We start from the raw sequence: 25,604 nt of genomic DNA on the forward strand, positions 1-25,604 counted from the left end.
ATACATGAAGATATTTCCATGTGCTGGACCTAAGGATATCAAAAATCATTTCTGCTTGTTGTTGTGTGAAATTCAGTCAAAAAGCCATTCTCAACCACAAGGCCGGGTTATAGTGAAAAACTGAGAGGTTTTCTATACTTGATTAAATTTCTAGCCAAAGCTCACCAATAAGTAACCCTGTCTGTGCAGAAAGACTTTTAATTCCATGCCAGATAAAATGCAGGACAGCATTCGTGAAACAAGATTAGGTAAGAGTACAAACGGAACCATAAGTAACTAGAAAGTATTCTTGAACATTAAAAGTATGAAAGCTAAAATGGGATTTTTTTTCCACCCAAAAATATAATTGAAATCTTTCAGAAAGAAGAAAATCAGGGACATAGAAACCAAAAGTTTAAAAAGGGCAGGGCAGGGCAGGGTAGGGCAGGGCAGGGTAGGGCAGGGCAGGGCAAGCAACAGGAGCAAGGCCAGGTTCTAGAAGACGTGATGGTTGCAGCTGAAGAGATGGCTCAGCAGTTATGAGCACTTGTTGCTCTTGCAGAAGACTCAGGTTCAATTACCAGCACTTACATGGTTGCTTACTACCACCTGTAAATTTCAGTATAAGGGGATCTAATGACATCTTCTGAATTTCTTGGGTACCAGGGATTCATATGGTACAGATATACACATGCAATCAGGACACTCATACAAATAAAAATGAATAAATCCTAAAATGGAAAAAAAACACACAAAACATTGGACTCATGACCTAGCTATACCACTTTTGGTCATATACCCAAAAGACACTCCATCCTACCACAAGGACACTTGCTCAACTATGTTCATAAGCAGCTTTATTCATAATAGCCTAAAACTGGAAACAACCTAGATGTCCCTCAACCAAAGAACAGATAAAGAATGGAGTATTACTCCCCTGTTAAAAACAATGATGTCACGAAACTTGCAGGCAAATGGATGGAACTAGAAAAAAAAAATTATCCTGAGTGAATAAACCCAGACCCAGAAAGACAAACATGGTATGCACTCACTTATAAGTAGACATTAGCTGTTAAGTAAAGGGTACTCATGCTATACAATTCATAGACCAAGAGAAGCTAAGTTCATGGAAGGCTCAAGGAGGAAACCTATGGATCTCCCTGGGAAGGGGAAATAGAATAGATGTTGTGGGAAGGCTGGGGGTGGGTGGGCATGGGAACAGGAGGGATCTGGTTGGGGGCGGGATAGAGGGAGAGAATTCCAGGAGAGGTTATTGGAATTGATTGGTATTTGGGGAGCAATGTGAAAAACTAGTGCAGTGGAACTCCCCGGAATCTATGAGAACGACCCCAGCAAAGACTCCTAGTAATGGCAGATGTGGAGCCTGAGCTGGCCATCTCCTATAACCAGGAAAGGCTTCCAGTAGTGGCACTGAGATACCAATCCAGCCACCAAATCTTCAAACTACAATCTATGCTGCCTGCAAGATGTATTGGGGTAATGGTGGCACAGAACTTGTAGAAGTGGCCAGCCAATGACTAGTCCAGCTAGAGGCCCACTCCACAAGAGCGTGCCCATGACTGACATATGCCTGACACTGCCTGGATGGCAAGGAACTAGAAGCTAGCGATGTTAGCTCCACACTGGTAGTCAGGCAGAGGCTCCTCCAGCTCTTGGCCACTTGCATCTCCTTGGTATGACATTTGCTTCATCAAAGGCAAGGGAGCAGAATCTGTTAGGAGACAGAAGTTAAAATTCTGTGTGCCTTAATCACACAAACGTCACCTACTCAGGCTGTGAGCGTCAGGGGGTGGGTGTCATGGAGACCATCTTAGAGGCTGTGAAACAGAGTCAAGAAGGTCACTTTTCAGTTTTCAGAAATTGAATTCAATTTTATAGATAGAACCTAAGATGTGGTGGATTTCTAGGGAGAAAGTAGAGAAAACAGGAAACATAGGAGAGTCAAAACATCTCATCTATTATATAAGAAATCAATAGAGAGGATCTAATAGTCTATGCTGTGGACTCCATAGCCAGGCTGCCCTTAAAAATCTCCATCCCATTTCGTCTTGGAAGCCAAGCCGGGTCAGAACTGGTTAGCACTTGGTTGGAAAAAAATATTTATCAGAGATTAACCAAAAGTAGTAATAAAAAGCATTTAGGAATATGAAGAGAGCTACAGAAGAAATCTATTCAAAGAGTGACAATGACTACCTTTAAAGGAGAATGGGGTAGAAAATATTAATGGTTATTTCGACATAAATAAATATTGAAAATGTTGAGAAGAAATCAACATCGCTTCTGGTGATAAATTAAGAACACAATGATAAAATATGCAACTTTCTTTGGAGTAGCAACTAAAGAAATTCTTTTCAAAAGTTATTCAAATCATTCCAGTCTCTAGAGCACTTTTTTTTTTCCTGAGCAACATTAATAGAAGCTTGGCATTTCTCAAATAAATCTAAACGGACTGAATTTTATCACTAAGGGAAATCCTTAACGTTGAGTACATTAATTGGAGTTGGGCTTTTTTTTTAAGGCCTTTTTATTGTACTCTGTATTTTACAGCTTGTTTTATGTCAACAACATTGATATTTTACTTTGTAACATGTAAAAAAAATATTGCCACATACTCATTCTCATTCCAAGCTTTCTTTTGTAGGTGCGACAGGCTCCATTTGAATTTTTTATTTGTGAGTATGTGCGTGGGTGTATGCATGCTCACAAAGGCAGGGGAAAAGTTGCATATGAAAACCTTTAATTGACATTTCCCCATGAAGGCAAAAGGTTTTTTTGAATAGGATCAGTTACTATATATGCCACAGATAGTTACTACATCTTCAGTCTTAGTCATGAAATACTTTCATCTTGGTAGTTGAAATGCTTCCTTTGGACAAAATTGTAAGATAGATTTGCAACACAAATTTTTATCTACATATCTTGTTGGGGAAAACTCTTCACAATTCTGTATTTTATTTTCATGAATAGATGTTTTATGAGAATGGGAAGAACATATCTTTTCTTCTTTCTGGTGGAATTTAAAATTATTCTTACAGGAAACTGAAGTTGTTTTTTTACTTGTTATTTTGATTTTTATATTTTATTAGTGTTTGTCACTAGTCTTGAATTGAAGTAGGCTTAAATTTTAACTAAAACTAATTCTGCACTGGCACTACATCAAACCGACAAGATGCTTGCAAAGGAAGCTGAACTTTAAAATAAGGTCCTGTTTGCTAATATAAAAGGAAACAGTGGTGACATCCTTTATCAAGGTCATGGGGCTAGTTTTAGTGACAGAACTGAGGATATGCCTGATCCCCTCACTAATTCTTAGTCCTCATCCTTCTTCCACCATCTTCTCTGATAAAGAAATAGGTAAGCTGCATGTTGCATTTTTATTTCAGATTATGACCCAGCCCACACAAAACTTACACACAAGGGCGCATAGCTACATTTTTCTTAATAGCCAACAAATCTGGACAACCTAAATATCCATCCGTTGAGGGACTGTTAAATTACACACACTATGCTCATTTTATGGAATAGTATTCTACATTTTTTTTTAAAGAGTGTGTTACTGTATAGGCTAACCTAGCGAGACATGAGAAGTCAAAGCAGTCAAGTGCAAAAGTCAAGAGACTACACAATACCATTTTTAAGAAGGGTCCAAGACTGGCAAATCTAAGTGACAGAAAGTAGGTATGTGGATGGGGAAGGATGGGGAAGGTGTGAGGGGAGCTGAGGTGGCAACAGCTGTGACATGTCTGGCTTGTTTGGGGCCTGAGGATACTCTTCTCCAGCTGACAGCAAATTTACATTTCCTCGACATATTCTGTTTGCCAGAAGAAAATAAGGTTATTGGTTGCCTGAAGTGTAATTTTAGGAACAGTAGAAAACAAATGATATGAAGGGGGTAAGAGAAGTAATGGGGAGGGAGGGTCAAATGGGGAAGGCGATGAGAGAGTGGGGCAGAGGAGGAGCTCAAGAGGGATGGTCCACTCTAAGGATATCATAAAAAGCCATATGGAAACCTACTATGTCATAAGTATATATATGTACACACATCCATATAATAGAGTTTAAGTGGAACCACCTACACAGGAATGGGGCAAGTACATGGTTAGCGAGCCCAAAAACCCCAGGGGTGAACTTACTACTATTACTAAAAGAACATAGTATCAAACTGCCCCAGATTAGTACAGACCTCAGACTTCACCAGGAGACTTTCTTGGTTCAGTGGATGGTGGTGAATGAAGAAACTCAAAATTTGTCAGAGTACAGAACACAAACAATGGTAGGGAGAGAGCTCAGCCACAATGGGGGTATCCGTATCACACCGCGAGGCTCAAGGACCCTAGTGGAGTAAGGGCAGAGAGACAAAAAAAATCCAGAGGTCTAGGAAGACTGTAGCAAGAGGGCATCTCCCAGACATGAATGAACTGAAGCGCTCACGGACACGCAACAGCTGTGGCTGCCTAAACAAGACCTGCACAAGATCAGGCCTGTCAGGGTTCTAGCATGGGGTGAGAAGGGGTTCGCGAGGCCACCCTTAACTGAGGGGCTATGGACAGCTGGATACTTCTGAGAGCAGGAGAGTAATTTCTGTTTTAAGGGTGTGGCTCCAGGTAGGTCAACCGTACCCCAGAGGATGACCCCACACCCCAGGACATCACTAGTTAGAATCCATGGGTTATTAATACTTTTAAAAGAAGTACACAAAAAGGCGTGTAGGGAGGTAAGAGTAGATCTGGCAGTTAAGAGGGAGGAGTTGCAGTGCACATGATCAAAATACATTGTATGAAATCCTCAAAGATTTTGTAACTATATCTTTTTAGAACAAAATAAAAATCTGTGATTGTTCCACATGCTGAAAAGATACCAAAAGCCATAGAAATGAACATCACAAATTGGTGAATTTTATGAATTAACTGATTATTACTGATTATAACTTTTTAAAGATATTCAAACTGCAGTTTCGCCAGTGCTTATTTTAAGAAAAGAGAATTTAAGAGTCCAGCATCAATTATTAAAACAAAGTGACAGACAGCTTTGGTCATAAGCAATAACCAACACACGGTGAACAGGGGAGGTTCCGGTTAAAAGAGAGTGCGTTTTCCTTTTGTTTTGTTTTCTAGCTGTTTACTTATTTATTAGATCCATATTGTAATCCCAGCGAAGAAACAGCTCAGCTGCCAGTTTGCTGCCGTGTAACATGCTCACTAGGCCTGCGAACGTAACGGACCATCTGACTTGATGTCAGAAGTCATGATGGATGCTGGAGGTGGGATGAGGAATAAACAAAACAAAAACCCCACAGAGAGCACCGGGCTTGCTCCTGGCGAAAATTTCCAGGCTTCTACCGGGATAGGTAATTAGCATTTGTTCATCACATCCCAGGTGACAGACATAAGCAAAGTCACAAACTGTGTGAGTCACATTCTCAGGGACCTACTCCAGTCACACTCAAAATATATTGGACTTTGTAAAAATCTGTTGAGCTTTCAAAGGCAATTAACGATTTAGAGACAGCTTTAGCCCCTGTCTGTGTACCACTAAACTGTGTACCAGAGAGCTACTTAACATCACCTAACATCTTACTCAATCCTTTAACCTGCCCCCCGCCTCACAACTCAGGGAGAGCAGATAAAGGGAGAATATTTGCAAAAAGGAAACTGTGAGAGTCTGAGCATCCTTTGAAGCCTGAGTGAGGTCACCGCAAGCCGATGGACCATAGTGAATAGCAGGGCCTGATGATTATTTTTTTCAGGTGATTCATAAGGCTAGTTGATGCTTTCTGCTTTATTGCACCTGGCTTCCAAGACTCCCTTGGGCTCAGAAGCTGCTTTGTTCTTTTGTACCTTAGCTTGGAAAGTGAGTTTCTCTTTGGTGCATATGCTTTTGGTGCCTGTCATCTGAAGACAGAGCGAGAGTGGCTGGTAACAGCTTTAGCCCCTGGTGCATTCAGGTGGGTAATATCAGCTCTTTTAAGTGTTACCTTTCTTCTGAGAACAAAGCACTTTGCAAATACTACCCCAGTGAGCTCAGGAGCCCAGCAGAGAGGAAAGCAGACAGGCAGTAGTGGTAAACTACTTCACAGCTGAAGGAATCAAAGCAAAAGAGGCTCTCCAGCTGAGGGGTCAGGACATCTGAACTGAACTACCAGAAGAAAATGGCCAAGAAATAATTTGAAGGTGAGTTTGCTTCCTGCATATGGATGACACCTAACACATTCCACAGAGCTCGGATGTAAATGAAAAAAAAAAAAAAAAAAAAAAGGAGAGAAAGAGACATGGCACTCCTAGGTATGGTGTAGGGGAAGGCTATTGTAGATATGAGGGAGAATTCAGCCAGAGGCATCTGGGAGGGTCCAGACTGAACATGGACGTGAGAGGAGAAAGGGAGTGGGGAAACAAGAGAGGAAAAGAAGAGAGAGGGAGCAAAGAACGTATCTGGGAACCCAGAGGCCAAGCAACAAGATGGCTCCAGCTATTTAGGAATCAGAGAAACCGGGGGAAGGAAAGTGAAGCTAAGGGGCTGGAAAATGTTCAGAGTAATGGGCAGAGTGAAAAGTGCTGAGGAGCCAGGACTCAGTAACAGGTGTTGGTGATGATGAGAGAGACTGGCAGGCAGAGGCCAGTGTGTGTGTGTGTGTGTGTGTAGATAGAAAGAGAGAAAGAGAATGGCAGCCAGAGTCTAACATATACACATATATATCCATAATTTTAAATAAAAAAAAATTTTATTTTTTGCAATTTATATCCTGATTATTGTCCCTCCCTCATCTCCTCCAGGTTCCACCCTCCCTCCCTCTTTCCTCCAACCTCCTCCCCTACCCCAGTGAAATGGGGAGTCCTCCTCCCCTACTTTCTGACCCTAGCCTATCAAGTCTCACCAGGAATGCCTAGAGCTCTTCCTCGGTGGCCTGGCAAGGTTGCCCTGCCAGGGGAAAGTGATCAAAAAGCAGGCAACTGAGTGCATGTCAGAGACAGCCCCTGCTCCCCTTACTAGGGAACCCACATGGAGACTGAGCTGCCTATGGGCTACATCTGAGCTGGGGGTCTAGGTCCTCTCTATGCGTGGTCCTTGGTTGATTCATCAGTCTCTGCAGGACCCCCTGGGCCCAGAATCTTTGGCTTTATTGGTCTTGTGGAGTTTCTGTCCCCTCAGGTCCTTCTATCCACCCCCCCCTTCTTCCACAAGACTCCCTGTCCTCTGCCCAAAGTCTGGGTGCGAGTCCCTGCCTCTGCCTCCATCTGCTGCGGGGTGGAGTCTTTCATAAGACATCTAAGGCAGGCTCCCATCCTGTTCCCTCTCTTTTGCTGCACCCAGTGTTTATCCCGTTTGCCTTCGGAATGACAATTAAGCATCCTCCCTAGGGTCCTCTGGAGATGATGTGGAGAAAGGGGAACCCTCCTCTATTGTTGGTGGGCGCGCAAACTTGTACAACCACTTTGGAAATCAATTTGGCTCTTTCTCAGAAAATTGGGAATTGAGGTACCTCAAGAGACAGCTATACCACTCCTGGGCATATACTTGAAAAATGCTCCACCATACAACAAGTACATTTGCTCAACTATGTTCATAGCAGCCTTATTAATAATAGTCAGAATCTAGAAACAACTTAGATGTCCCTCAACCGAAAAATGGATACAGAAATTGTGGTATATTTACACAATTGAATACTACTCAGCTATTAAAAACAAGGAAATAATGAAATTTGCAGGCAAATGGATGGAACTAAAAAAGATCATCCTGAGTGAGGTAACCCAGAAGCAGAAAGACACACATGGTATATACTCAGTTATAAGTGGATATTAGCCATACAATATAGGCTAAACATGCTAAAATCTACAGAGTCCACTTTGATATGTTAAGTACGCATCTCTGTTAGGCACTTGTCCTGAGTTTGAGACCTAACAAGGTTAATTTACAGCCACTCATAGGTTCTGCCATTGTTAATGGCCAGCTTGCTCAAAAAATGTTGCCTAATACCAGCACATTAGCCCAAAGGCCTTCTTAACAGATGAGAATAAGAAGCTAAGTTGATTTTAGAAAATTTGCCTGCAGTCTTTGATACAATAATAGGATAATTGTCATAGATACAGGGCAAGAGGCAAGGTCTTTGGTAATTGCCAGGGTGACCATAACGTAGAAAGTGACCGGGCATTTGCAATAGCTTTGATACGAGGGTTTGAAAACAAAAAGTTATACATATATGTATATAGGTATATGTATAGTGTATGTATATATGTGTATTTGTATGTTTATATACAAATTAACAACTATAACACACATAGAATGTATTCACCCACATCTACACACAAATGAGCTACAGAGTTTGAATTACAGTTCCTTATGAGTTGATCTCCATGTGAGAACATCTTTGATTACTGGAGTGTAAAGAAATAAGTTAATAACATGGCTTCTCCTTGAGGAGGTTATGATTCTGCCAAACAATGGTTTCCCTTGATGAAAACAAGCACACTGGCTCTGCTTGATCCTGGGAAGTTGGGAAATCACCTGTCCTTGGTGGTGCCTTAAGGTTCAGGCACCGCCCCAGGCAGAAAGAAAAAAAACAGACCTGAAGGAAGCAAAAGTGCAATACAGGCAAGGTAGTCAACCTGGAAAAATAGCAAAGAACCCAAAGAACCAGCCTTCAGCCTTCCTTCCTTCCATCCTTCCTTCCTTTCTTTTTATTATTATTATTATTATTATTATTATTATTATTATTATTTACAATTTATTCACTTTGTATCCCAATTGTAGGCTCCTCCCTCATCTCCTCCCAGTTCCATCCTTCTTTCCTCATCCTCCCCTATCTTTCTCCCCCCATAGTCCACTGAGAGGGGAAGTACTCCTCACCTACTGTCTGACCATAGCCTCCTTCAGTCTTTCTGATCTGGAGCTTTTAATGAAGCTCCAGATGAGGCCAGGGTGACCCACACTCCTGACTATGGAACCCAGGACTCACCATTTCGCATTCTATCACTATTGACTGTGATTTTGCTCAAAGACTGTTCGGATTGGGCCAGATTTCAGAATATGCATTTGAGATTGCCCCATCTGAAGGTTTGCATGTCAACTTTGCATCAGCTAAAAGCTTCCATTGCTATAGCTAGCCATCATCATCCTCTCAGCTACAAGCGCAGGCAGTGCTGGGTCACTTTTCACTAAGCAATGAAAAGCAGCTTGACGATGGCTTGCTGAAAAGCTATATTAGAAGCTGCAACATTAGAAGCTGGGGTCTTGACAATCTGCTGTCTCTGCCAGTTCTCACCCCTTCCCTCCCCAGCAGCCACTGCCTGACTCTGGGACCTGGGATAAGCTATTAGACCTTTATGTTCCTCAATGTCATAATCTGCAAAATGAAGGCAAGAATAGTTCATCTCACCAAACAGGGTAAGAATGAATGAGTGAATGAGAGAAAAAAAAAAAAAAAGTAACAATGTCCCGTGTACCATAAGCTATGCGCCAATCCTGTCTGCTGCTATTGTCACTGTTACTTTGTTACTGTTACTTTGCTACTTTGGCTGCACATGCCTACAATCAAGAGTAAAGCTATCCTGTGGGAATGGTGACATGCAGGGCACTCATCATCCTTGGATTAGCACCAGCTTCCCCTTCCATAAATAATTAGTTTTCCTTTTCCTCATATCTAAGTTTATTTATTATTATTATTATTATTATTATTATTATTATTATTATTGCAGGGGAGTACTGGCTCCTAAGTCATGCAGAGGCACCTTCAGAAGTTGGTTGTCTCCATCCAGTGTAGGTTTCAGAGATTGAACTGGGTAGTCAGGCTTGCACAGCTAATGTTTTAATCTGCCACGCCACTCAGCTGGCTCCTCTTCTTTCTTGGGTTTGGAATCCCACAGAAGTGCCAGGAGGACCTCCTAACTTTTTGGTGGATAGTAAAGGGTTAACTCTGAGCGTACATGGGAACCTCTAGAGTCCAACTCTGCCACATTAGATCACAGGAACTGAAATGCAGAGAACAGCTGATGCAGGAGCTCCTCACACACTGATGGGGATGATATCAGTGCTGTTGGAACCAACGACAACAGGGACTATGAGACAGCAAAGGCTGGTTTGCAGCCTCCAGTGTCCTCTGGTCTGGTATCATAGCCTTTGAAAAATTGTAGCTTCAGGGGAAACACAAATGACATATATGTATCACCTGAATGAGCATTTACGATCATAGGAAGAGAAAGAATGGGAAGATGCTTCCTGGTGACCAGCAAGGCCAGCATCCTGCCCCACTCTCTAGGTACCACATGAAAATGGTTTCTTAAGTAGGTAGGCAGGCTCTGCAGGGTACACTGGCATCTAGTGAGTCCATGGATCTCGGAGAAGGGTTGAGTTCTGCAGAGCCAAAGCAGAGGCTGTTAAAAAGCAGTTTCCCCACAGTGTTAGAGTCATTGTGATATAATTTTTGCTCTTAGGCACTATGTGGCAGAGTAAGACAGTGTCATCCTTTATACTTTAGTACTTTAAAACTCTAAGTTTTGGGAGTTGGAGAGTTGGCTCAGCCATTAAAGCACATGCTGCTCCTATAGAGGACCCACATGGTGACTTGCAACCATCTGTAACTTCCGAGGGTATCTAAGCCTTTCCTCTGACCTTTGCAGGTGCCAGACACACACATGGGTCACATACATCCATGCAGATTAAGTACTCATACACATAAAACAATAAAAGAAATAAGTCTAAAACAACTCTAGTTGTAGGACTGGCAAGTTGGCTCAGTAGATGAAAGTACTTGCAGCCAAACCTGAGGACCTGAGTTCTCTCCTGGACTCTCATTGTGAAAGGAGAGAATCAGCTCCCAGAAGTTGTCCTATGACCTTCACACCCATCTATTCATAGTATAATACTGCCACCACACAGACATGCAAACGGACATACAAAAAAATTAAAATTCCAATTATAAAATAGTCATATGGACCATGTTAATTGCTATATAATTCATCATAGCCAAGAAATGGAGGGAGCCTAGATGCCCATCAATAGATGAAAGGAGAAAGAAAATGTGCATATACACAATGGAGTTCCTTTTAGCTGTAAAAAATGGAAACAAGAGATTTGCAGGAAAATAGCTGAAAGTAGAAATTATTATATTAAATGAAATAAGCCGGACTTGGAAAAAAACAAACATCATATGTTTTCTCTCAGATGCAGATCCTAGACTTCACTTTTTAAATCTGTAGCTACTGGGAGATTGGGATGCAAAACAAGAAACAAACAAAGAAATCACAAGGGCTCTGGGGAAGAACGAAAAGGGTAACACAATAGTCATGATATGAAAACAGAAGAGGACTGTGGGTAAAGGAAGCCCTTGGAAGGGAGACAAGGAGGAATGCTGACAAGAGCAACAGAGAGATGGGAATGGCACAATGAAACACATTGCTCTGTGTGCTGAAGAAGACCCTGTGTCGCATTACTGAAAACCATAACCATTAGTGGAAATATTGGAAAGGAAACAAATGAAAACACCTACTCTTAAAATTGGGATAGTAAGTTCCAGAGTATCCACTCTCTCTATCAGTATTTCAATAACATTTTTCACAGAGGTAGAGAAATAATCATCAAATTTTCATGGAACCACAAAAATAAACCCACATAGGTGAAACAGTCCTAAACAAGAAGGAGTAAGGAATATGACACTTTGTCATTTCAAATTACATTACAAAGCTGTTGTATTCAAAACGGTATAGTGCAGACACATATGCCAATGGGAAGGAAGGCACCCTGCACAAATTCAGTCAACTAACTAATCCTTCAAACGAGTGCCAAGACTGCCCGGATGAGCAGAGGTTAACTTTGTCAGTGAATGGTGCTGGGAAAACAAAATAAACGCATGTGAAAACAAGGGCTCTTTGTCTTCTCCTCTACATAGAAGCCAACCAAAAATGAATTTACACATAAGCTTAAGAGCAGAAGCTACAAAATAACTAGAATACTGTGGGAAGCCCCTGGCAATGGAGGAACAGTGGGTTTTTGGATACAGTACCAAAAGTGCTGACAACCAAAGCCAAAATGAATAGGTAGGACTATACCAAACTACAATGCTAGCCATGCAAAAGAACAACAAACAACATGAAAAGGCAACCCACAAATTGGGGGTGGGGGAGAGAATGTTTGCTGATCCTTTTTCTAATACGGGATTAATACCAAGACTCTATAAGGAAGTCATAAAACCCGATATCAAAAACAAAAATCATGCTTGTAATCCGACTTTAAAAAATGAGCAAAGAGCCTGAGTAAACATTGTCCTCGGCAAGGAAAACAAAGGCTGGGCATGGCAGCCAATGCCTGTAATCTCCTAGCACCGGGGAGCTGGAAGCAGGAGGAAAGAGAGTTCAAGGTCACACTTCAGCTACATGGGAACATCAAGGTCAGCCTGAGTCACTTGGCATCCTGTCAAAAGAGGCAAACAAAAGGGCCTGGGAGGGTGGCTCACTTCAGCTTCTTGCCTGGTGAGCATGAGAACCCGTCCATGATCCCCATGGTCCACATAAAATGCCAGATAAGGTGGCGTGGACTTTTAATTCCAGCACTTGGAGAGACAGACACAAGTGGGCCTCTGAGGTCACCGGCCACCTAGCCTCACCAGGCTGGTGAGCTTTACGCCAACAAGAGACCCAGAGGAGGTGGACAGCCTTGCTGGGGGTAACACCCAAGATTGTACTCTTGCTTCCACCTCCACCCACATCCGTGCATGAATACCCATACAAATGCAGACACTTGTACACACAGGAGCACATGCATGCACACATGCATGAGGAAGGAAATAACTGTCATCAAGCACAGTAAACACAGTGGATTCAGCAGCTACAGAAACTACAACAAATGCTCAACACACTTGGTCACTGAAGAACACAAAGTAGAAGCACAGTGAATAAGACACATGGCTTAGTTGTCATCAAAGTCAAATGGTAACTGTAGAGAAAATGAACACTTACTTGTTTGGGTGAGGACCAAAATTAGTACATGCATTATGAAAACAGTACTCAAAATATTAAACCTGAACTACTATGTGATTCAGCAACCCCACTTCTGAGTGGGTACCACCCCAAACTAACACTATTTGTCTCAGGCAGGTATCTTCATTTCTACATGCATTGGGATAATGAAACAACCAAAATGCTTGCAGATGGGTGAATGGTTAAAGAAAATGTGATGTGTAAAGCAATGGGATACTATTTGCCCTTAAGAAAGGAAGTTCTGTTATTTGTGGCAACCTGAGTGAATCCAAGAATCATTATGCTAAGTTCAATAAGTCAGACTTAGAAAGACAAGCGCTTCATGCTCTCACTCACATTGGAATCTTCAAATGGAAAACACAGAAAAAGCAGGATGGTTGCTGGAATAAAGGGGTGAGAGGAAGGGGGCAGATGGTATAACCTTTCATTTCTAACTTGCTCTTTAGACCTCAAGCATGTAAGGTGACCGATGTTTATAATGATGCATGGATAGTGAACAAGTGTTGAGAGAGCAGATCTCATAGTATTATCACATGCAATAATGAATATATGAATAATGGGAGTGACAGGTGACTTGACTAAGAAACATTTTCAAAAACGTATATCCAAACATAGTCCTTAACGACACCCCAAACATTTGTCCTTACAGCCACAGATAAGTATAGGGTTCACTCTTCATCAAGGAAACTTCCTTCCAACAGTCAGAGAGCATCACAGAAAACTGAAACTGATCAAAATGCGGAGTTGTGGCGCCCGGTCCCAGTGGTTACAACGACAATACAACTCCTGCACCTAAGGCTTGGGGATCACTGCAGAAGGGGAACAAAGACTGAAAAAAGCCAGAGGGTCAGGGAGTTTGCTGCGAGGTTGTGTCTCCTAGGAATGTCAGAAGCTGCACCTGTAACGCCTCACCAACAACGGCTGCCTAAACATGAGCTGAACAAGGACAACTGATGCACCATCGTTGCTTGGAGGAAATCTCAGGAGCCCCCAACTCTACCCAAAGACCTATACGCAACTAAAGAATGCTGGAAGCATGAGAAATACTCCTCCAGAGAGAACAGCACGCTAATATCCACAGCCAATAACATATCCAATACCAAATGGTTGGCCCTAAATCACATGTACAAGTAACTTTTTACAGACTGAGCAGGGTGTATTTATAGGGGGAAAAAAAAAGAGGCCATGGATTTGAAAAAAGTGAAAAGGGATATATGGAAGAGTTTGGAAGGAGGGAAGGGGGAAAATGCTATTCTATAATAATTTCAAATAATAAAAGGAACACTTTTCAAAAATAAAAACCATATCCCAAATATACACACTTTTTTTCATTTATACAAAAATCTCAATAAAGCCAAAACCATAGAATGTTGTTGTTGTGTTTTAATTCTATCACAACAAATAAAGTCCATACACTAAATAGATTAAATTTTTCGGTAGGTTGGGTATGACTTTTTATAAGTCGAAGAAGCACCTGCTGGAACGACACAGCACAGCACTCTAAGATGAGCCAGTGACGGAGCTGCATATTACCAAATGGTTTATGCTGCGCATTATTGCTGTAGTTTTGTTTGCTGGTGCATACCTAAGTGTACATTGACATCTTTCTATGAGCTCCTGAGTCTAAAATGTCTCTTTTTTAATTTTTAATTTTAATTTTTATTTTTATTAATTATGATTTATTCACTTTGTATCTCCCCTGTAGCTTTCTCCCTCCTCCCCTCCCAATCCCACCTTCTCTCCCCTTCTCCACCCCTGCCCCTTCCCAAGTCCACTGATAGGGGAGGTCTTTCTCTCCTTCTATTTGATCCTAACCTATCAGGTCTCATCAGGAGTGGCTGCATTGTCTTCCTCTGTGGCCTGGGAAGGCTGCTCCCCCTCAGGGGCAGGTGATCAAAGAGCAGGTCAATCAGTTCCTGTCAGAGACAGTCCCTCTTCTCATTACTGTGGAACCCAGTTGGACACTGAGCTGCCATGGACTACATCTGTGCAGGGGTTCTAGGTTATCTCTATGCATGGACCTTGGTTGGAGTATCAGTCTCAGAAAAGACCCCTGTGCCCACATTTTTTGGTTCTGCTACTCTCCTTGTGGAGCTCCTGTCCTCTCCAGGTCTTACTATTTTCCACTACTTTCGTAAGATTCCCTGAACTCTGCCCAAAGTGTCTCTTATGTGGTAGAGCTGTACATTGTCTGGTTTATTTGTTTGTACGGTCATGATTGTCTCAAATATCGTTGATGCACAGCCTAGGTCAAGGGAGTATTTTGAGAAAGATGACGGACTGCGTCTGTGTTCTGCCTCTTCCACCTGCTCCTACAGAGAGCCCCCCCACAGCATCTGTGTGCATGCTAAATGAGGACACTTGCATTCTCTGAGACCGTGTGATCGGCATTCTCTGAGACCGTGTGATCGTCTCTTCGCTTGTCTTTATCAGGAGCTCTGTTTCATTCTAATCGGCATTCTTCAGTGTTTTTCTCTTGGGTCATGCTTACCAAAGACACAAATCCAGGGTAGACCTTAGATAAAACCATTAAAGGCAACATTTGTTTCCATGCCCCGGTTGACCTAATTTGTTTTGTTAAACTTTGTCACCCCTGCCGGCTCCCACTTTCTCTTCTCCATTCTCCAGAGCAAACTGTGTCTGCATCACTCAGCTCGCTTAACTCAGCAAAACTTGTCTGAGAAGAGGCAATTGCTGGATACAACTTGCCACCACCTCCCTGACTGACTTTATCAAAACCCAATGCCTGCAGATTTCCCTGGCGGGCATTTTTAACCTTGGAGAGACATTGGCTTCTATTTTGCAAAGGCACAAGGTTAACATGGTCACCATGAATGCAACGTTGAATGCCGCACCATTTCAAACATTGTGGAGTTCAATGCTGGCTACCTTTTAAATTGGGGCTGCGAAGCAGCTGAGGATGGTAAAGCCGAAATTAAAAGCTCAACACAAGTTGCAGGTTGTGTGAGTCAAATCTGCTCACATCTTACCACTGTTCATCAAGTACCTGTATAGAAATAAACAGCAAAGGCTTTGAGGGGATTGGATTCTTTCATGCACAGCCCGTATCATCCAGGTGCTGAGGTCTCAGAAATTAGCAAAAGGCTGGTGATTCTCAATCAGAAAAAGGAAAATGGAGTTCGAGTATTCATTAAGCGGCTTTGAGTAAGTCACTCACCCTAAGTTCCCTGGTTTGGGAACAGGACCCAGCACCAAACATTCCTGGAGCCACAAGAAGGCACCACCAAACACAGCCCATCACCTGTCAAATGCTCCTAAAGGTAATTTTTGCTTGCTCTTGACAGCATCATTTGCCTGATCTAAGGACCTTCTCACACTCTGAGAAGGACATCCGAGCCACAGAGCCCCACCCTGCCCCTGACTGCTGACTTCTCAGCTTCCTGTTGGGTGGGTATGTTCTGAACTTCTAGGCTCGACTTGCAAATTTCTTGGGGCAGAGTGTTCAGACTGGTTGCAAACAGCTTTCTGTGCTTTATACTAAGAGTATACCAGATCAGAAAAGCAGGTTTGCATAAGGATTCTGTGCATGGGCCCTGCTCACATCCCTCCTCCAGCCAGAGCATCTGGAAGCGCTCTGGAGGAAGGCAGGGTTAGCCCTAGAAATGCTGGCTTGTGTGAGAGCTGGAAGTAGTTCCTGGTAATCACGCCCCCCACCCTTTCTTTGAGACCAAGCTCATCTCTATCTTTGGCTGGTTTGCCATCTGTTCTGGTAAACCTTTTGGAAGGAGAAAGACACACAGCTTTAACTCCGAGGTTTTCAACTGGCTCTTCATAAGGACAGAAAACCTTTATCTGAACTTAGAGGATGTGGGGACACAAATGCCACAACCCATCCTGAAAGGCAAGTTGCACACACACACACACACACAAACACATACACACACATACTCACACAGTCACATACTCATACAGTCACACACACACACACACACACACACACACACGTAATTCATGAGCACCACTGAGTCCTTCCTAATAATTCTCATGTTCTGTTTGTTGTTGATATTGTCCCTTTGTTTCCTTTGTTTCTCTGTTGGTGTTTTTTTGTTTTGTTTTGTTTTTTGGTTGTTTTTTTTTTTTTTTTAGCTTTTCCTGTGGTTTAAAAATTGTCATGTGCTAAGCACAGATCTGCATGCATGCCTGTCATCCCAGCACTTGGGGAGGCAGAGTCAGGTGAATCTCGACGTGAGTTCAAGGCCAGCCTGGTCTACAAAGCGAGTCTAAGACAGGCAGGGCTACACAGAGAAACCCTGTCTGAAAACAACAACAACAACAAATTGTCATGTTGGAGAAATAGAAAATACATGAAAAATACATCCTTCCTCAGAAACAAAGTACATCCTTCCTCAGAAACAGGCATCTTGACAAGCAGGAAGTAACGTTCTGATTTGTGGAGATTATGAGGTCGAAAACCTCTGCTGGAGGTAAAGAGTTAGCACGCTTGACCTGCAAAAGCAGTTCCACCACAGATTACACAACTAGTGTCCTCCCAGCTGAGGAGTTTAGGAGTCCTCCCAGTTTAGGAGCTAGAGGTGGGACAGGCAGCTGAACACTCTGTCTCCTTTGTCTCCCTTAGATTTGTTTTGATTCCTCAAACTTACTTTCCATTTTAAACCAAGTTGCTTATTGCTTTATTTTAGTGGGTCATTGTCTCGCATTATTTGACAACAGTGCAGGCAATACATGATTGCTTCAGGGGCCACAAGGTTCAAAGAAGGCAGTCTAAGCATGTGATTGAGAGAGGCCAAGGGCTTTTTCAGCACGTATTCATCATTTTCTGGTCAATTTGAAAACACTGTATGTCTATTAAGGACACGATGTCAACCCAGATCCAACAATTTCTATCTGGCTTACTCTCACTATTTTAATATATTGAGTATTCTTTTTAATAAAAGGAATCTTTACTGTAGAGGATTGTTTTAGCAATTCTGGGTTTCTTGTTATTCCATATGAAGGTGAGAATTTTTCTTTCCAGGTCTGTAAAAAATTGTGTTGGTAATTTGATGGGAATTGCATTGAATCTGTAGATTGCTTTTGGTAAGATGGCCATTTTTACTATGTTAATCCTGCCAAGCCATGAGCACGGGAGATCTTTCCGTCTTCTGATATCTTCTTCTAATTCTTTCTTCAGAGACTTGAAATTTTTTTCATACAAGTCTTTGACTTCCTTGGTTAGGGTTACACCAAGGTACTTTATGCCATTTTTGGCTATTGTGAAGGGTGTTGTTTCCCTAATTTCTTTCTCAGACCTTTTGTCTTTTGTATACAGGAGGGCTACTGATTTTTTTTGAGTTAATTTTGTATCCAGCCACTTTGCTGAAGATGTTTATTAGCTGTAGAAGTTCCCTGGTAGAATTGTTGGGGTCACTCAGGTATACTATCATATCATCTGCAAATAGTGATAATTTGACTTCTTCCTTTCCAATTTGTATCCCCTTGATCTCCTTCAACTGTCTTATTGCTCTAGGAAGGACTTCCAGAACTATGTTGAAGAGATATGGAGAGAGTAGGCAGCCTTGCCTTGTCCCTGATTTCAGTGGGATTGCTTTAAGTTTCTCTCCGTTTAGTTTGATATTGGCTATAGGCTTGCTGTATATCGCCTTTACTATGTTTAGATATGTGCCTTGTATCCCTGATCTCTCCAAGACTTTAAACATGAATGGATGTTGGATTTTGTCAAGTGCTTTTCAGCATCTAAGGAGATTATCATGTGTTTTTTTTTTTTCTTTCAGTTTGTTAATATGGTGGATCACTGATAGATTTCCGTATATTGATCCACCCCTGCATACCTAGAATGAAGCCTACTAGGTCATAGTGGATGATATCTTTGATGTGTTCTTATATTCGGTTTGCAAGTATTTTGTTGAGTATTTTTGCATCAATGTTCATAAGGGAGATTGGCCTGAAATTCTCTTTCTTTGTGAGATTTAGGTACCAAGGTGACTGTGGCTTCATAGAATGAGTTTGGAATTGGGAGGGGAAGAGGGAGGGGCTTACAAAGTGTATGGGGGGATACAAAGTGAATAAAGTATAAATAATAAAAAAATAAAATAGAGAAAAATAAAAAATAAAAATTAAAAATAAAAGGAATCATGCTTTTTGAATGGCAAAAAGAAAATATATCGCTTTAGACAAAAAATAAAATGTGAGCTTTGAACGAGTCATGTTGCTGTCTACCTTCAGTTGTGATTATTACTATTTACCGGGTATGTTTTCTGATATGAAACCCATGTGTGTACTTTATTCATTTTGAATACTTTTGCCTGAACACTATTGCTTATTTTCAGCATAGCTAAATCGCTTTCTTTACAATCTAAGGAAAAGCTACATACAATTGGATTCTGGATCAGATTTTCTCCTAGCTGGGAGATAATACTCAACTGAATCCATTTATTTTTCTAACAGGTTATTGTCTTTTTTTCTTTCTACCATTTCCAGACAGCAAATCTCTCCCTCTCCCTTGCTTCCTTCCCTCCTTTATTCACCTCTCCTCTCTCGAAATATAGTTTCTGTGTAACTATTGATCATATTCTTTTTTATTCAAACTTATTTTGGGGGGGTCCTCAATGCCAAAACTGAAAAGACAATTTCTCCCCCCAGCTTTATGGAAGTTACATGTGTCTGACAGCTCGTTTCCTTGCTCACGCATGTTGTCCCTTTCACCACATCTCCACGGTGATGTCTGGCTCAGCCGCATGGACCAAACGACGCAGTCCCGTGTCCCTGACCCTGGGGCAGCTCCGTCTGCCTCAGTCCCTAGTCAGCCCCTTTCATCTAGCATCTGACATTCAGAGAAGTGTTGCTTTTTCTTTCTGGGTCAATCAGCGATACTCTCTCCTCCTGGTGCAAAGTTAGGGATACGTGTGAGCTGCAGGTGTCTGCCCATGTGACCTGCTCACGTATGTCCACGTGACCTAGTCGTGTCCTCCCAATTGACTCAACTTTGGGAAAATTATTTCTGCTACTTCAGAACTTTTTAATGTTTTCAGGTTACAGTGTCTTCATCCCATGAATCGTGGTTTTCATTTGAGAGCTTGTGTTTTAAATCTCTACATATGTAACTTTTATTTTAGAACCTCATGACTGGTTATTTTGGGTCATGTATGCAAATTTCAAGGCACAGTGAGAATACAGTCAAAGCCATGAGACTTTTTCTCAGGCTTTCTTGAGGAAGAGCTATTTCGAGGGAAAGCGGCTATTTGCATTCTTTTGAGAAGTTTTCTATACCACACTGAAGCCCTAAGGAGACCAGATTCTAACCATCGCTTACTCACAAACATGCAAACTTCATATAGCTTAGCCTGAGAGACTCTTTCTCTGTTTCAAGACCTGTAACCTGCTCATGCTTTCAGAAGCAAACCATGGCTGCTCTGGTCGGCTTAGGTCTGCGAATGTGAAGTTGAACTCTTCAGAGTTGTATGTGTCTTATTAATTTCTCAAGGCTGTGGTATGCAATAATATTTGGTCAGTACTGACTCCTGACTGTGAAAATGAAGCAGACCTAAAAAATATTTCCCATGTTAAGTTTCATCCATAGTATTCTACGTTCAGTTATGGATATAGAACTGTAGGGAACTCTGTGTGAGATTGCTTATTGCTATATTTCTCTTCAGTAAACATGGCAGGCAAAAGTCAGCAGGCAGTGTGTTCAACAATATTCAGTTGAATCTGAAAACAGCCCTGTTAAATTTTTTTTATGTCCACTATAATATTTATGACAAAGTTACACTCAGGGAATGAAAGTTACCCACCTGAAAGCAAACTTTCTTGGGAGAATCCTGTATGCTATACGTTAGTCCCTTGGTTCAGCCCTGTTATAAAATTTAATGTTTCTCACTATAACTAATCAGCCGAGAAGAATTAACTGGCGATGGCATGTGAGCTGGTGTCCAATTCATAGCCATGAAGGAGTTCAAACGGTGATGTCAAAGTGGGCAGTACTGGTCTCCAGTCCTTTCTTCCTTGAGTTTTCAGGAGGTTCCTCCTCCCTCATCCCCAGAGGAACCTCTGTGCCTGATGAATTGTATAGGGCACTGCTGCCCTTCCCACCAACCTAGCGGATCAGCTTGGCAAATCTTCCGGTTGGTGAAGAAAGTCTTAGGCACCTTTTCTAGTTTACGGGTCTCAAGTTGCTTACTTCAGAGGAGTTGATTGTATATATTCAATGGTCAGGATCCTGTCATCCTGCCCTCAGATGTAACAGGGGAAACAGGGTCTTTGATCTGAACAAAATAAAGATTTGTGCATGACCAAAGGTCCACAGTCCTCCGTGATCTTTAACAATCAAATAAGCTCTTGTTATGAGTAGACCCTTCTGGGTGTAACGACAGGAACACTTTGGAACAGGAAATCCTTCAAGAGAAGCCGTTTGCAGCCACTTTGGAAGGTGAGGCACAGTTAGACTTGCTTAAAGCACATCATGAAGTAGAACCCTAGAGATGCGCAAACATAACTTTTGGGATGGCACTAAAGCCAAAGCCGTTTCGTCACGGCCTCCTCTCTTTTCCCCTTTGTCCCTCTTCGCCATGGTGACACGTGACGGAAGAGCACCGTTCTCTGGCATTAGATGAGAGTCTCTGCTCCTTGTTTTGATTACATGCACATCTTTGATGCATACCCTACACTTGTTTATATCATGAGGACTGTGAGAAATGCGGGGGGTTTTTTTGGATAATTGGATCTGTTTTCCCACATTTATAGATATTTCATACTGGAAAAATAGGATCTTGACATGAATATTTTCAGATTCATGCTTTATTTGTGATTTGTAGCACATGCTGACGCCACCTGACCAAAAGCAAAGAAAATCTAAGTACAGTATAAAAATCTGTCCGGTTTTATTTTTTTATTATTCTTTTTAGTTCAAAGGGATATCCCTAATATCCTAACATCTCAGTAGGTAAAGATATTTCATTAGCTTATGTGTGAGAAATACATACTCAAAATTTGAGGTATATATTTGCATGTATTCATATGGTACAAATACAACCTGAAAATTATCATTGAGCCCAACTGCATAGGATAAGCGTTGTCATTTTAGGACAAACATACATAAATCCATCTGCTCCTAGGTGGAAACATGGATGTGATTGCACAGCAGAGGTGACTTTAAGGACGGTGTGCTTCCGCAATGTAGTTGAATTCCTTGTTCATTTTAAAGCCACTTGACAAAGAAGGCGCTCTCACCACGTTCAGTTTGGAGGCAGAGAAGCTGAGATTCACCTTGGCCAAGCTGGCATGCATGTTAGGAAGCAGTGACGTTAGAATCTGAAGTAAAGCATCTAATTTCAAATACGTAAGACACTGATTGGGAAGAGGCATTCTACACCTCCTGATGGCCCAGCCTAGCGAGTTCTCGTGGGTAACCTCTGGGACAGATCAGGGTGATTTTTGACTTGATTGTCTTGTTAGATACTTAAGATGTACATGAGGAGAATTCTGAGTGTATCTGTGCGGCAGTTTCCAGACAATCAGAGCAGGAATGCTCTGATCCTATGGATGCCTGAGTGCGTTCTTAGGTAGGAAAGTTAATACCTGTTAGGAGGTTGTGGGACTGAAGAGCATGAGCCTATTTGGAGGAAATGAGTCCCTGAGCTTGCGCTTCAGAGTCACCCTTGGCCCTTGACCCTTCCTGTTGGCCTCTCCTTTCTTTCTGGCTACTAATAGCAATTCTACTCCATTCTGCCTTTCCTCATGATGTTCATGATGCCCAGAAAGAGTGGAGTCCACCATCACGTCACAATGAACTTTCCCTCTTTTAAAATTGTTTCTCTCATATTCTTCACAAAATGAAGACTAAATCACATACATAAATCACCTACAATAAATCAGAGTAATACATAAACATACGTATTTTTCTGGGATTTGTAGTGAAGCTGTCCTTACATTGTACTTTAACTCACAATTTTTTCATAGTGAACAAAATTTGTTGTTTTTTTTTTTGCTTTGTTTTTGTTTTTCCATAAATACAGTGATTCTCGAATTCTCTTATGCTGTACTTTGCTGTGTGTGTGTGTGTTTACCTCTTTTCATATGATTGAGAGTACGATTTGGGTGTCAAATTTAATGTTTGATACACATTCCAAGATACACATATTAAGATTAGATTAAACTACCTTACAAACACAAATGAAAATAACTTTTCTCCATTTTTGTTTCACTTAGAAAAGTCACCCTGAAAGTGTATCACAAGACAATTTAAAAGAATACAAACCTCTTTCCATAGCATATAATTGCCATTATGTATTTTCCACAAAGCCCAATTATCTTAAAAGTTATACCATCCTGTGCATGAATTGATGGTTCTCTTTAAAACATTATTCCAGGGTCACTTTGCTTCACTGTGGCCAGCAGGCGGAGCTCACATACAGATGACAAAGATGTCTGTGGTCACCGATCTCTAAAGCAGCTAAGTCCTGAGAGGATGTGACATGTCTATCCTGTTCTAACTATATTCAACAGTTTGCCTAGTAATCCCCAAGGTTCAGGCTCATTGTGGTTCTGTGTAAATGTTTTGGGAAATTCATGTAAACTGGCCCAGATGCCAAGGCCCATGTATCATGGGCATGCTAATCCTTTCTGAGCATCTGATCTAGAATCATGCAGTTAAAGGTCTCCTTGCACCTTTTCCCTGTGTTCTTTGGCTCTCAAGGGTGGCATGTATCTTGTGCCTTTTTATTCCCAAGTATCATGATACTCTTCAAGTATCATATGTCTTTATTTGGAAAGTTATTAAACTATAATTCAAGCCTTTGGCAGGTGGTATAGTCTCTGTTTTCCTTGCCAGAGCTCAGGCTATTTTTCTTTTGATGTATCTATAGATGGAGCTACCTGGAATTATTGTAAAGCCTTGTGCCCAATAAAAGAAAATTTCTAACTTTGTTTTGTTTTCTCACATTTTCAAAGATAGATCCAAGTTGAAATATGGGGAAAAAATGACAACACAAACAATAAAAGGTTTATACATAGGAAATATTAAGAAAAATTTTAATTTTATTAAAACAAATATAAACCAATATAGGTAGTTCCAAGAGGGAGGGGGAGGGAGAGCGATCACATAAGTTTGCTAACGATAATAAAAGTTAAGCTGGGTGTGATGGTACATGCCTTTAATTCCAACATTTGGGAGGCAGAGACAGATAGGTCTCTGAATTCTAGACCAGCCAGGGTTATGCTATAGAGAAAGTTCCAAAACAGCCATGGCTACATACAGAGAAATTATGCTTTGTAAAAAAAAATAAATAAATACATAAATTAAATTAAAATTCTAACAGTAAAAATGCTTAAAGGGAACAAAAGTAAAATTTATAGAAACACAACTGTGGAATATAGTTTTAAAAAGCATTGGATTTAATTGATTTTAAAGCAAATACAAATTGAAATGACCTTTGTTCAAATTAAGAAAGAGTAGTTCAGTATTGGCAGTGAGAAGATAGAGCAAGGGTTAAAGGAAGGCCCCACATGTGGTTGGAATATTTACCCACACTAAAAAGAACTTTTACAATGCATAGAAAAAAACATGGTAGCAATATTATATGCTTTGATTTATAATACCTATGTGGAAATTATTCAATGTATAGTCAAAGGGTCCATATATATGAAACACCCGTTCTGGCACTGTTTAGACAAAAATTTACACATGGTAGATAGCCAACAGTGCCACATAAATATGTTACAGATGTGTTTTCATATATGTACACATGAAAAATAAAGACAGTTCATCTTACTTTTGGTGTTTGTTTTCTGTTACTATAGGACAACTTAATTTGTACATGGTTGTCATCATGCTTAGTATGAGAAACCATTATTCTAAGTGAGATAAGCCAGAACCAGAAAGACAAAGGTCGCATGTTTTCTCTCATTTGTGGGTTTTAGCTTTGAATCTTCAGATATGTGTGCTTCATCCGAAGTCAGGAAACTACTAAGGGACCACGGGATGGCTTTCAAGAAGATGAGATAGAAACCACTGGTATAAAGGGGCTAAAGGGGGCAGAAATACCTAAGCTGGGGTGAGGAGGGAAGGATAGAAGAGAGAATGTGGGAAATGATAAATAACACTAGAGACCTTTTGAATAAGTCATATGGAAACTTACTACTGCAGAGGTTTCATTTGTTCACTTATACTCCATGTATGCACAGCTGCAGCTACACAACAAAGCCCCTTCTTAACACCAGAGACTAACAAAGAAAAAGCCAGATTTCATGAATGGGTGGCTTCTTCTAGAGTTATTTGCCAGTGGGTTTTCATACACCCCAAACAATACTGGCTGTTGCCAGTGCTCTTGATTGCCCCCAGAACTTGAGAGTAAGAGCCTATTGGTGAAGACATCACATACTTGAGTCATAGAAGATGATAGAAGATGGAGAACCCAGACTGGTGCTGAGTCTGAAGCTTCATCCCCACTGTTTTTTTTTTAATAGCACTGGAAGGTTCTGTGAAAGCCACTGGGAGAGAAAAGTCATCACCCACATCGCCATCCTGGAACCTGGTGAGCTATGAAATGACTGTCTTGGCAAGATTTGCCCACTGGTGCAATCGTGGCACAAGCATCATGAATGTACACAACTACTTTCTGATTGGATTTAAGTTCCACTTCACAAGATGAAAGCCACGTCTGG

The sequence above is a fragment of the Meriones unguiculatus genome, chromosome 19 (assembly GCF_030254825.1).
Source record: "Meriones unguiculatus strain TT.TT164.6M chromosome 19, Bangor_MerUng_6.1, whole genome shotgun sequence".
Lineage (NCBI taxonomy): Eukaryota > Metazoa > Chordata > Mammalia > Rodentia > Muridae > Meriones > Meriones unguiculatus.